Source organism: Engystomops pustulosus, chromosome 1 (genome assembly GCF_040894005.1).
Source record: "Engystomops pustulosus chromosome 1, aEngPut4.maternal, whole genome shotgun sequence".
Taxonomy (NCBI): Eukaryota; Metazoa; Chordata; class Amphibia; order Anura; family Leptodactylidae; genus Engystomops; species Engystomops pustulosus.
In genome coordinates, this window is record NC_092411.1 from 9,680,463 (window position 1) to 9,692,834 (window position 12,372).

The 12,372-nt window shown below is 44.9% G+C and overlaps 1 protein-coding gene and 1 long non-coding RNA gene across 3 annotated transcripts in view; one reads left to right on the forward strand and one right to left on the reverse strand.

The window, feature by feature from the left end:
* The window catches only part of LOC140116324 (uncharacterized), a 64,518-nt gene extending 56,134 nt beyond the window's left edge, over window positions 1-8,384 (reverse strand). The window contains exons 1-2 of the long non-coding RNA XR_011852741.1: window positions 8,197-8,384; window positions 5,516-5,655 (exon numbers count right to left, since the gene is read on the reverse strand). This is a non-coding gene — a long non-coding RNA (uncharacterized lncRNA). The remainder of the gene's footprint in view (window positions 1-5,515; window positions 5,656-8,196) is intronic.
* Window positions 1-12,372, forward strand: part of ARK2C (arkadia (RNF111) C-terminal like ring finger ubiquitin ligase 2C) — a 78,376-nt gene that overhangs the window by 17,681 nt on the left and 48,323 nt on the right. The gene's annotated exons all lie outside the window — the stretch shown is intronic.

The following is a 12,372-nucleotide window of genomic DNA, read 5'->3' on the forward strand; positions in this document are numbered from 1 at the left end:
AATACTGTGCTGTGCCCATATATACAGGATAGGAGTAGTAGTGCTGTGCTGTGCCCATATATACAGGATAGGAGTAGTAGTACTGTGCTGGTCCATATATACAGGATAGGAGTAGTAGCACTGTGCTGTGCCCATATATACAGGATATGAGTAGTAGTACTGTGCTGTGCCCATATATACAGGATAGGAGTAGTAGCACTGTGCTGTGTCCATATATACAGGATAGGCATACCTCCCAACCGTCCCGTTTTGGGCGGGACAGTCCCGTTTTTTAACCCTTGTCCCGCCTGCACGGATCGTTAAGTGAAAGTCCCGTTTTTTTTGCGTTTTCACGGATTTTTCCGTCTTGTCCCGCCCCCGAGTCCCGCCCCCCCGAGTCCCGCCCCCCGAGTCCCGCCCCCGTCCTGCTCAGGATACAGAGAAGCCAGGGGGCGGGGTGCAGCGTCCTCCTCCTCTCCAGCTCCCGGGCTGTCTGCTGCAGAGCCGGCACCTCCCCCCATCCCCTCCCCTGGGAGGCAGAGCCCTCCCTGTCCTCAAGCTGCCACTTGCAGGCACATGGATGGATGGATGGATGGAGCAGTGCAGAGTGTCCTATTCTCTGCACTGCCCCTGCACAGCAGCCCCAGGGGATCAGCCTCCGTGCAGGCAGGAACTCTCCAGCTCTGCTACATCAATAGCTCCCTGCCCCCACCTCCTCCTGCTCCTCACTGAAGTTCGTCTGATGAAGCAGAGCCGAGTGTGTGCAGCTGCTGCAGTGTGATAACAGGTACTCTACAGGGACTGCAGGCAGCAGCTAAAGGGTTAAACACTTAACTTTCCTCCATAGACCCCCTGCCCCCATCCCTAACCCCCCCAGTGCCCTTCTATTCTGCTTTTATTGTACCATATACTTAATCCCTTAACCCCTTAAGGACGTAGGGTTTTTCCTCTCATTTCTCGCTCTCCAACTTCAAAAATTCATAACTTTTTCATGTTTCCGTGTACAGACCTGTGTGAGGACTTATTTTGTGCGTAACAAATTTTACTTTCCCTTAATGTTATTTATTTTAACATGCCGTGTACTGCGAAGCTGCAAAAAATTCCAAATGTGGAAATTTTTTTTTAAAAAACCGCACGTGTCACGTTCTTGTGGGCTCAGTTTTTTCGACTTTGACTGTGCACTCAAAATAACACCTCAGCTTTATTCTTTGGTTCGGTGCGATCGCGGTGATACCGGATTTATAGGTTTTATTGTGTTTTAATACATTTTCAAAAATTAAACGAATGTGTGCAAAAAAAAATTTTGCCATCTTCTGACGCTAATAACTTTTTCATACTTTGGCGCACGGAGATGTGTGAGGTGTCATTGTTGGCGAAATGAGCCGACGTTTTCATTGCTACCATTTTGAGGTCTGTGCGACATTTTGATCATTTTTAATTTCATTTTTTATGTGATGTAAAAAGGTGTAAAAGTCGCATTTCGGACATTTGGGCGCCATTTCCCGCCTCGGAGGTCACCGCCGCCCGTAACCGTTTTTATATTTTGATAGATCGGGCATTTTGGGACGCGGCGATACCTAATATATTCGTGATTTTTACTGTTTATTATGTTTTATATCAGTTCTAGGGAAAGGGGGGTGATTAGAATTTTTAATATTTTATACATTTTTTTTATTTTTAAAACTTTTTTTTTCTTTTTTATTTCCACTATTTCTTAGACCCTCTAGGGTACATTAACCCTAGATGGTCAGATCGCTCCTACCATATACAGCAATACTTCTGGCTCATTGTAACGAATCTGCAGAAGCCATGTAGCCTCATGTCAAAAGAAGACCCGAGGCTACCACGGCAAACGATCGCCGCCCCCCGATGACGTTCGGGGGCACAGCGATTCTAAAAAAGACTTTGCCGGCGACAATGACCGATCGCGGTTATTAGCGGTAGGGGTTTTCTGCAACATGCAAAACCCCCCACCTTGTATGAAGAGGACTCAGCCCGTGAGCCCTCTTCATACACTCCTTATACTCTCTGCGCCGTAGAGCTACGGCGCAGAGCGTTAAGGGGTTAAAGGGGTTTTCCCACAAATACAAGTTAGGCCCTATCCATAGGACAGGGCTTAACCTGCTGATGTGTGGGGGTTTCAGTGATGTGACCCCCATAGATCATGAAAACGAGGGGTCTGTTGGGGTCCACATAAGGTCATCGCTCTGTGACAGTAATGGAGCAGAATGGTCATACACGGCCGCCTGCTCCATTACTCTGACGGAACGATTTTTGCGTTTCCATATTTCACTCCCCACTTTCAAAAATCAATAACTTTTTTATTTTTCCATGTACAGAGCTGTGTGCGGCCTGTTTCTGCGTAACAAATTATACTTCCTAGTGACAGTATTAAATATTCCAGGCCCTGTACTGGGAAGCGGGAAGGAAAATATCAAATGTGGTTTTTATGGCTTTCACTGCGCGCTCCATAGGACCCCTCCCCTTTACTGCGCTCCATAGGACCCCTCCCCTTTACTGCGCTCCATAGGACCCCTCCCCTTTACTGCGCTCCATAGGACCCCTCCCCTTTACTGCGACAACGAGCATGTCTCCCCCCCCCTAGACAACAAGCATGTCCCCCCCCCCCTAGACAACGAGCATGTCTACCCCTGACCCCTAGTCAACGAGCATGTCCTCCCCTGTGGCTGCGTGCCCTTTTTTGTGTGTTTGTGTTATTTTTGTCTTCCAGGACCGTGCCTGCTGTGGACTGCTTCCGATTCGAAGGATTACATCGATGACCGACAGTTCTAACAAATAAAATGGTCAACGAGGGTGTGTCTGCGTTTTTTGTTCAATAAAATTTTCTGAAAACGGTGTGATTATTTATTTTTTTGCGACACTCTTCATAGTTTGCCATAGTAGTGGTGCCGGCTAGGTGACGGTGCTCATTACTAAGGGCTGGCCTTAGTGTTTGCCTTAATTTTTTTGGCAAATTCACACTAACGCCCATACCATTACCCCGGTACCCACCGCCACCAGGGGTGCCGGGAAGAGCCAGGTACAAACCAGTACCTGACCGTCTATAGATGGTCAGGTAGTGGGGCGGCTGCAGGCTGTTATTGTTGCGCTGGAATAGCCCCCTAACAGTGGGCTATCCCAGCTCAGTAATGGCAGGCTGCTGCTGCTTTTTTGTATCAGGCTGATTTGAACAATAGGGGGCACCCCATGCCGTTTTTCACCCCATTTTTTTGTAAAAATGGGGGAAACAGCCTGGGAGCCCCCTTTAAAGGGGGAACCCCACGCATATTTTTGTCAAAAATTTGAAGAAAAAACGGCATGGGGTGCCCCTATTTTTCAAATCAGCCAGATACAAAAAAGCAGCAGCAGCCTGCCATTACTGAGCTGGGATAGGCCACTGTTAGGGGGCTATTCCAGCGCAACAATAACAGCCTGCAGCCGCCCCACTACCTGACCATCTATAGACGGTCAGGTACTGGTTTGTACCCGGCTCTTCCCGGCACCCCTGGTGGCGGTGGGTACCGGGGTAATGGTATGGGCGTTAGTGTGAATTTGCCAAAAAAATTAAGGCAAACACTAAGGCCAGCCCTTAGTAATGAGCACCGTCACCTAGCCGGCACCACTACTATGGCAAACTATGAAGAGTGTCGCAAAAAAATAAATAATCACACCGTTTTCAGAAAATTTTATTTGACAAAAAACGCAGACACACCCTCGTTGACCATTTTATTTGTTAGAAATGTCGGTCATCGACGTAATCCTTTGAATCCGAAGCAGTCCACAGCAGGCACGGTCCTGGAAGACAAAAATAACACAAACACACAAAAAGGGCAAGCAGCCACAGGGGAGGACATGCTCGTTGTCTAGGGGGGGGACATGCTCGTTGTCTAGGGGGGGCATGCTCGTTGTCTAGGGGGGGCATGCTCGTTGTCTGGGGGGGGCATGCTCGTTGTCTAGGGGGGGCATGCTCGTTGTCTGGGGGCGGACATGCCCGTTGTCTGGGGGGGACATGCTCGTTGTCTAGGGGGGGACATGCTCGTTGTCTAGGGGAGGACATGCTCGTTGTCTAGGGGAGGACATGCTCGTTGTCTGGGGGGGGGCATGCTCGTTGTCTAGGAGGGCATGCTCGTTGTCTGGGGGGGGCATGTTCGTTGTCTAGGGGAGGACATGCTCGTTGTCTAGGAGGGCATGCTCGTTGTCTGGGGGGGGGACATGCTCGTTGTCTAGGGGGAGTGGAATATGCCCCCCAATTATATACATAAATATACATTGGTGCCAGTGGATGCGTTGAAGGTATGAGCAGTGACGTGGGCAGGGGGTGTGGTTAGGGGGCGTGGCTAGGGTGTGGCTTCTGTGGGTAAAAAAATTCGCCGCGGCGCGCGAAGCGCGCCGCCATTTTGTCCCTCTTTCTCCTCCACAAAAGTTGGGAGGTATGGATAGGAGTAGTAGTACTGTGCTGTGCCCATATATACAGGATAGGAGTAGTAGTACATTGCTGTGCCCATATATACAGGATAGGAGTAGTAGTACTGTGCTGTGTCCATATATACAGGATAGGAGTAGTAGTACTGTGCTGTGCCCATATATACAGGATAGGAGTAGTAGTACATTGCTGTGCCCATATATACAGGATAGGAGTAGTAGTACTGTGCTGTGTCCATATATACAGGATAGGAGTAGTAGCACTGTGCTGTGTCCATATATACAGGATAGGAGTAGTAGTACTGCTCATAGAGGATGAGGCCTCACTTCAACATTTCACAAGAATATTTGTATCTGTGTGTTGGCGACTTGCAGCTGTCTCTGAAGAAAACTGATCCATCTTGTGCAATCTTAGCCACATGCCTAGTAATATCAGCCACGCCAATGTTGTGCTTACACGCAGCGGCCGGACATTGATCCCGCTGTCCCTGGGAAATCTTACACAATCACTTTAGCTTAAATTCAATAAGCCAATTTTGTTTTATCCAAGGATCTTGAGCATCTCTGGAGTCTTTTATGAAATCCTTGAACACAAACCCCCTACCTGGGTAATTATCCCACAAAGACCTTTCAGTCTGAGAATAGAAATTGGGACCATAAAGGATTTTTTTTTCATCCCATAAAAAGTTGTATTGCTTCCTGCGCTGTCATGCGGAAGTCTTGTGTATACTACTCCTAGCAAGTGTATACGGTAGAACATACAGGATATAGTCATACTTGATTGTATTGTGGGGCGGGTGACTAGGTTACTAAAGACAGTTCTTCATAATATTGACTTAAAGGGGTTGGCCACTCTTTTAGGGTGCCGTCACACACTGCGCTAGTGCAATCTGAGCGCGCCTCAAGAGAACGCATTTGCACTAGCAGTAAAACGCATGTGATCGGTAAACAATCGCATGCGTTTCACAAGAGATACGGACGATATACGGCACCCTGCAATCGGAAATGCTGCACAAGCGCAGTGTGTGACCACACCCATAAGTTGCCCATGTGCCTTTACTGCCTTAATAATCTCTGAATGTTCATCACATGATTCAGCAGTCCTGATACTTACTTTTGTGCTGCTTGCAGACCCTCCGTGTTTCTTTCTTTATATGCCTGAGCTCTGCAGTGTAGGAGGAGCTGTAGCAGGAGAGTTATGATTCATCCTTCTCCATCCCCCTCCCATCTTCCTGTGTCTGTCAGTGAGAAGGACTATGAGAGATAGGAAGACAGATGCCATTAGGACGGACTGAAGGAATGATGAAAACAGGCAAAGACTCAAGTTCTCAAAGGAGGCAAACGTTTAGGTACATATACACAGTGTGGACTAGCACACCAGTGTAGTGCCAGAGGGTCCAGAGGGTGCCTGCGTGGGCCCTGGTTCAAACGATTCATTTTCTCTGGTTGACCTAAGGAACCTTAGTCTATTGGAACAGATTTATTGAAAGTGGCCAATCCCTTTAAAGGAAATTTACTGCCAGGATCAAGGATTGCAAACCAAGCGCACTTACATGCTGGTGTGTGCCCCCTCCACCCCTGGCACAAAAGAGGCTTTTAAATTATGCAAATGAACCCGAGGGGCTTCTCGCATAATTAACAGCTATGGAGCCTGGAGCCTCTCAGGTTCATTTGCATAATTTAGAAACCTTTGTTTGTAAAAACAAGGGCATAAGAAACTAAAAGAAGTGTGGAACCTGCCAGAGGGGCCACACACCAGCATGTAAGTGTGCTCGGTTTACAATCATTCATCCTGGTGATTGATTTCCTTTAAGATGGTTATTGGATGATGTCCAATTATATACTGTTTAGCAAAGAATTGCTTCAAAATGCAGGTATTTTTCCACTAGAAAATTGGTTTCCATAATAGATCATCCAGCATCTTGCCTATTGCCCCTTCTACTCATTGTCTCACTTAAAGGGATTGTCCAAAGAGGACAACCCCTTTAAGAAACAATGTCTAAAATGGCCTGTATAAGTAGCAATCGCATGTAGACCTTGTAACCTATGGTAATATTATGTGCCTAGGAGCCTAATTGTGCTCATAAGCAGTGGGGTAACTGCAGTGGTAGCAGACATAGCAGCTGTAATGGGGCCTGCAGTGTCAGGGGGCCCCATTATCCAACCTGACACACAAAAGAGTGGAAAATGTGCACTATTGTATAGATATTATGCTGCACATAGTGCAGTATAATATGTATATAACATATATGTGATGTGTATATATGCTGTATCTGTGATGTGTGTTGTAGTGTACGGTGTGTGTATATATGTATATATATATATATACACTATAAATGTGTGTGTATATGCTCTATATGTGTGCGTATGAGTGTATAAATATGTGATTGTAACTCACATGTGTGAGTATACAAATATGTATATTTTTTAGGTGGGAAGAGGGGCCCAATTCAGAAGCCGGCTATGGGGCCCTAATGTTCCTAGTTACGCCCCTGCCCATGTATGTCTTTCCTATATGATGAGTACCAGTACTATATACCATAAGGCCCCTTCCACACTAGCGAGTGTGATGCGATGAACTCGCATCACACTCGCAACGCAAGCTGCCGGGAACGCACGGCCCGAACGCTGCACCGCGGGAGTGAACTCAGCATGTCAGTTCACTCCCGCGGTGCAGCGTTCGGGCCGTGCGTTCCCGGCAGCTTGCGTTGCGAGTGTGATGCGAGTTCATCGCATCACACTCGCTAGTGTGGAAGGGGCCTTATAGTTGAGATTTGGCTGAGATTTTGTTGGTGCTGTAATATTGTCCAAGCTCCTTCTACTATCCTCCTAGAAGAAGCAATGAAGTAGTAACTTGCTAAAGACTAAGTGAAGATACGCGCACAGATCTCAGGCTTATCCAGGGGGGGACAGATGGCTGGTGGTGACCGGGTAACACTAGGCCTCTTTGTGCGGCCTCTAATTCTTAGCGTCCTCCACCAGCAGACGACAGATGGTCACGTTTTATAGACTAACTAATGTTTACTGACACATTTTCTACTCACCGCATTAAGGGAGAGGGTCAATGGCGGGAGGTGGGGGGAATGGGTCTTAGTGGAGCTTTTTAATCTGCTAAAACCTTAGTTCCTTACCTTAGTTATGTCTGAAATTTACTGAAAATATAAAGAGTATGTCTAAAGGGGAAAGGATTTTAACAACATGCCCCATTCATAGAAACGTGATGAGGTTGTCCGTCCATTGCTGGCCACAGGCATGAGGTCATCATTGTCTCCTCAGACTACGACAAGTCGTTGTCATTCTTATGATCTGGCGCCGCTTATCTGGGGGAAAGTCACGGGATCACACACAAAATCCAATGAAGGAGTTATCTGACTATTGAATACATTATTAGGCCCCATTCACACTGCAACACAGTCTGTGTTCACCATGAAGAGCACGCGAAGGTGTCCATGTTTTTTCATGGACTGTGAATACATTTGGCTGACCTGAAAATCAATGGGTCCATGAAAAGCATTGTCTTTCCTCAATCTTCATAAATATATCCTGGAAATGTGAGGAATTTACCTCAAACCATTGTCTTTCCTTGATATTCATGGATAAATCCTACTAATGTAAGGCATTTACCTCAGACAATTGTCTTTCCTCGATGTTCATGGATAAATCCTACAAATGTAAGGAATTTACCTCAGACCATTGTCTTTCCTCGAAATTCATGGAGAAATGAAAATAATTTACCTCAGACCATTGTCTTTTCTCGATGTTTATGGATAAATCCTAGAAATGAAAATAATTTACCTCAGACGACACACACATCCACCATCACAGTAGCGTCATGTCTCTCGGGTCTCAGTTATGCTTGTGTCTATTTGTGTGATGTGGTGATTTAGATCCATAATCTTGAATTGCAGTATGGATCTAAATCTATATCAAATCTCCTGACAACAACATTGCGTCACACAAACATCAGAATAGGACTCAATGGGGGTCATTTACTAAGGGCCCGATTCGTGTTTTCCCGACGTGTTACCCAAATATTTCCGATTTGCGCCGATTTGCGGGTAACTCGGAAATATTCGGGTAACACGTTGGGAAAATGTGAATCGGGCCCTTAGTAAACGACCCCCATTGTTGTCCCTAGTGCAGTCTCAGGCTTTGAGGCCTATAGTTGTCATTGATGTGTATGACAGAAAATAACACGGTGTGAACCTAGTATGGGATCAGTGGTCACCTTAGGCATCTGGCAGCCACTTATCTGGGCTCAAGATGAATTTTTAGGGAAGGGGGCATCTAGAGTACAGTATACAGTACATAGTGGATTAGTCCTGTGCTTCTCCTAAATTTGAGAGTTATACTTCAAGGACTATTAGGTTGTTCCTGTCCGTCTCTTAATCCCCTGGAACAGACTCTTGGCAGCTGTCCTGTAGCCCCATAGATTAGAAGGGGGGCGGCCATACACATGATGCATCTGCTGTGTAGCGTCTGAAGGATATGGGGTCATTGAAGGGGTCGGATTTACTTCAGTTTGGTAGTATTGATTTGGCTCGCCATTATGTGCAGATTCAGGAACAATTCCCACAACCAATACTAAGGACTCCCGTCTGATCCTATTTGACGTGGCAGAAAAACAGGTCAAATGTCGCCCCCTGCCCCCCAGACTCTTATTGTTCTCACACAATACAGGGTAAAATTCTTATATGGGACAAGAAGCGCAACGGGAGGAATGTATATGAGGTATACCAAGTGCTCAGTCACAAAGCTACCATTAAAGGGATGGTTTTCAGCTCAATTGTCACTATCAGGACCGTTTGTATGGGATTTTATCAGGGATTTTCTGCAAAACTGGACTCTACACAACATTGACCGTATATCAGCTGCTGTTACATTTTGGCAACCGATCGACCCCAGACCTGTCAGCCTGGCGCTTCATTATTAGGGTGCGTAGCCGGCCTGTCATTCGGCCTGTCCAGCCCGAGACCTGTCGGCCCACTGGGAATGAGCCCAGTGGGTTAAATGACCAGTCCGCCCCTGTGCACATAATACACACATGTTATTCAATCAATGGAATGGGGTCAGACACATCTGGTGCCGCCTATCTCCCCTGGAAGAATTGGACAGGTAAAGGTCCAAATTATCGGCAGAAGACAATGGAGGTCAGTCAAGATTTCTTTGTTTACACTAAATTACCTGTAAAACAAAAAGTTTGTAAATTTATCATCATGAAGAGAACTTTAAAAGATGGCTGAGGGCAGATACATCATGTACAATAATACTATTATGTAATATTAGCAAAGAATTAAAGGGACTGGTTGGGCAAGTTTTTTTTTTTAGAAGAAAGTAAGCTGTTTTCCACTAGAAACGGCACCAAATCGGACCACAGGTTGCAACTGACCCCTGTTCTTTTTCGAGGGGCATGGAAAAAAAGAGCTTAATTCCCCTGCAGCACCCCCACAGGAGAAATAAGGTATTACACCGTAGGTAAGTGGACAGTCTAGGTAAGACGTGGACATACTAGGTCCTCCAAAGCAGGGTTTATTTTTCAGTAGGTGCCCCCCCCCCCCCCCCCCCCCCACTTTGGCTTATAGATGGGGGTCCGGATTAGGAAGTTAAACAGAACTGGACTCCGATTCTATAAATGGCGTGATATTTTACACTTGATGGGTGACGTACGTAACAGTACGGCGGAACATTATGTCAGAGGTATAAGCACTGAATATTTCCTGACACATACATCATCACATGACGTGCGATCAGAAGCTTTCAGCAATGTCATGATGGGAACCACGGCTCCTCGTGAATCACGACTCCTACAGCCCCTGGATAACTATAGACCGACACAGTGATCTGTAATTTTTCATTTGTCTTCAAAAACACTTTCAGTCACTGGAAAGCTTTGTGATAAATCTGAATCACAGAAAGATAAGGATTTCCCATGAAGCAATGCTCCTAATTCATGAGTAGCACTCAGACACACCAACTCCACCGACAGCTGCTGCCGATTTATTTATAGAGATATGTCAGATACAAAAACGCTCCTACTCATCCACATCCATATTCTCATCCATATGGAAGTATGTTATATGCTAGTACTCAGGGGGTGGGCAATACAACTATACTCATAAAGGTGGCAGTATTATAGTAGTTATATTCTTGTACATAGGGGGCAGTATTATAGTAGTTATATTCTTGTACATAGAGGGCAGTATTATAGTAGTTATATTCTTGTACATAGGGTTCAGTATTATAGTAGTTATATTCTTGTACATAGGGGGCAGTATTATAGTAGTTGTATTCCTGTACATAGGGGGCAGTATTATAGTAGTTATATTCTTGTACATAGGGAGCAGTATTATAGTAGTTATATTCTTGTACATAGGGGGCAGTATTATAGTAGTTATATTCTTGCACATAGGGGGCAGTATTATAGTAGTTATATTCTTGTACATAGGGTTCAGTATTATAGTAGTTATATTCCTGTACATAGGGGCAGTATTATAGTAGTTATATTCTTGTGCATAGGGAGCAGTATTATAGTAGTTATATTCTTGTACATAGGGGGCAGTATTATAGTAGTTATATTCTTGTACATAGGGGGCAGTATTATAGTAGTTATATTCTTGTACATAGGGGCAGTATTATAGTACTTATATTCCTGTACATAGGGGGCAGTATTATAGTAGTTATATTCTTGTACATAGGGGGCAGTATTATAGTAGTTATATCCTTGTACATAGGGGGCAGTATTATAGTAGTTATATTCTTGTACATAGGGGGCAGTATTATAGTAGTTATATTCCTGTACATAGGGGGCAGTATTATAATAGTTATATTCTTGTACATAGGGGGCAGTATTATAGTAGTTAAATTCCTGTACATAGGGGGCAGTATTATAGTAGTTATATTCCTGTACATAGGGGGCAGTATGATAGTAGTTAAATTCTTGTACATAGGGGGCAGTATTATAGTAGTTAAATTCCTGTACATAGGGGGCAGTATTATAGTAGGTATATTCCTGTACATAGGGGGCAGTATTATAGTAGTTATATTTTTGTACATAGGGGGCAGTATTATAGTAGTTTTATTATTGTAGATATGTGGTGGTATTACAGCAGTTATATCATTTTTCATGTTATGGCAATGATATTACTATACTTACTATGGAGTGGTATGATGTGCCTCAATGGGTTCTCGGTATTTAGGAAACTCTCTAGATCTGCTGTTTTCAAAGAGACACAGACGTAGAATTTGCCTTTACCAGAATCCTGTAACAGGTTCATTACTTAGGTGAGGATAAAGCATGCCGCCTATGAGGCAGACAATATAATGGGGCCGGCATAGTCTCCACTTGCACAAGGTCGATTAGTCTTTTCTTCAGCGATAAAATTGCAGCAGTTAATTCATTCTAAGTGCGAACATTTTAATTATATCACATAGGAAGGTTCCATCACCGCACCGCCACATCTCACAATCTACATCCCAGTTCATTAATCAAGTCTATCCAGTCCAGCGAAAATCAATTGGTTCTTTTACATCGGCCCTTGTACGTTTAGCACGTAAGTACTCAAGGCTGCAGACGGGGATCCATCACACCCACACGGGGTCATTCCAGTCTAGAGCGCACGTTTCCAGATATTTCTCCTGGATTAGAGTCTGGGGTCATTCCAGCTCAGAGACTTAGGTTAAAGCAGAATTTGAACCAGGGCCCCAAACTTCATAGTACTGGTCTCCTTGAATAGGGAAGAGGCATCTTGTAGATCCACTAAAGGTACATTCATAATATATTTGTCTCAAATTTACTGATGGAAAGTGGATGGTCAAAATTTTTGACCAAAATGCCCTAAATTTTGAGTGGTGTCCACCCAAATTCTTCTCCTAATTCATATGGTTGGCCTCCAATGGAAGAGCTAGTCTACCATCATTTTCTTGACATCGAGAAGGGTTATTATTACCTTCACTCTTTGTGTTGTCTTCTTA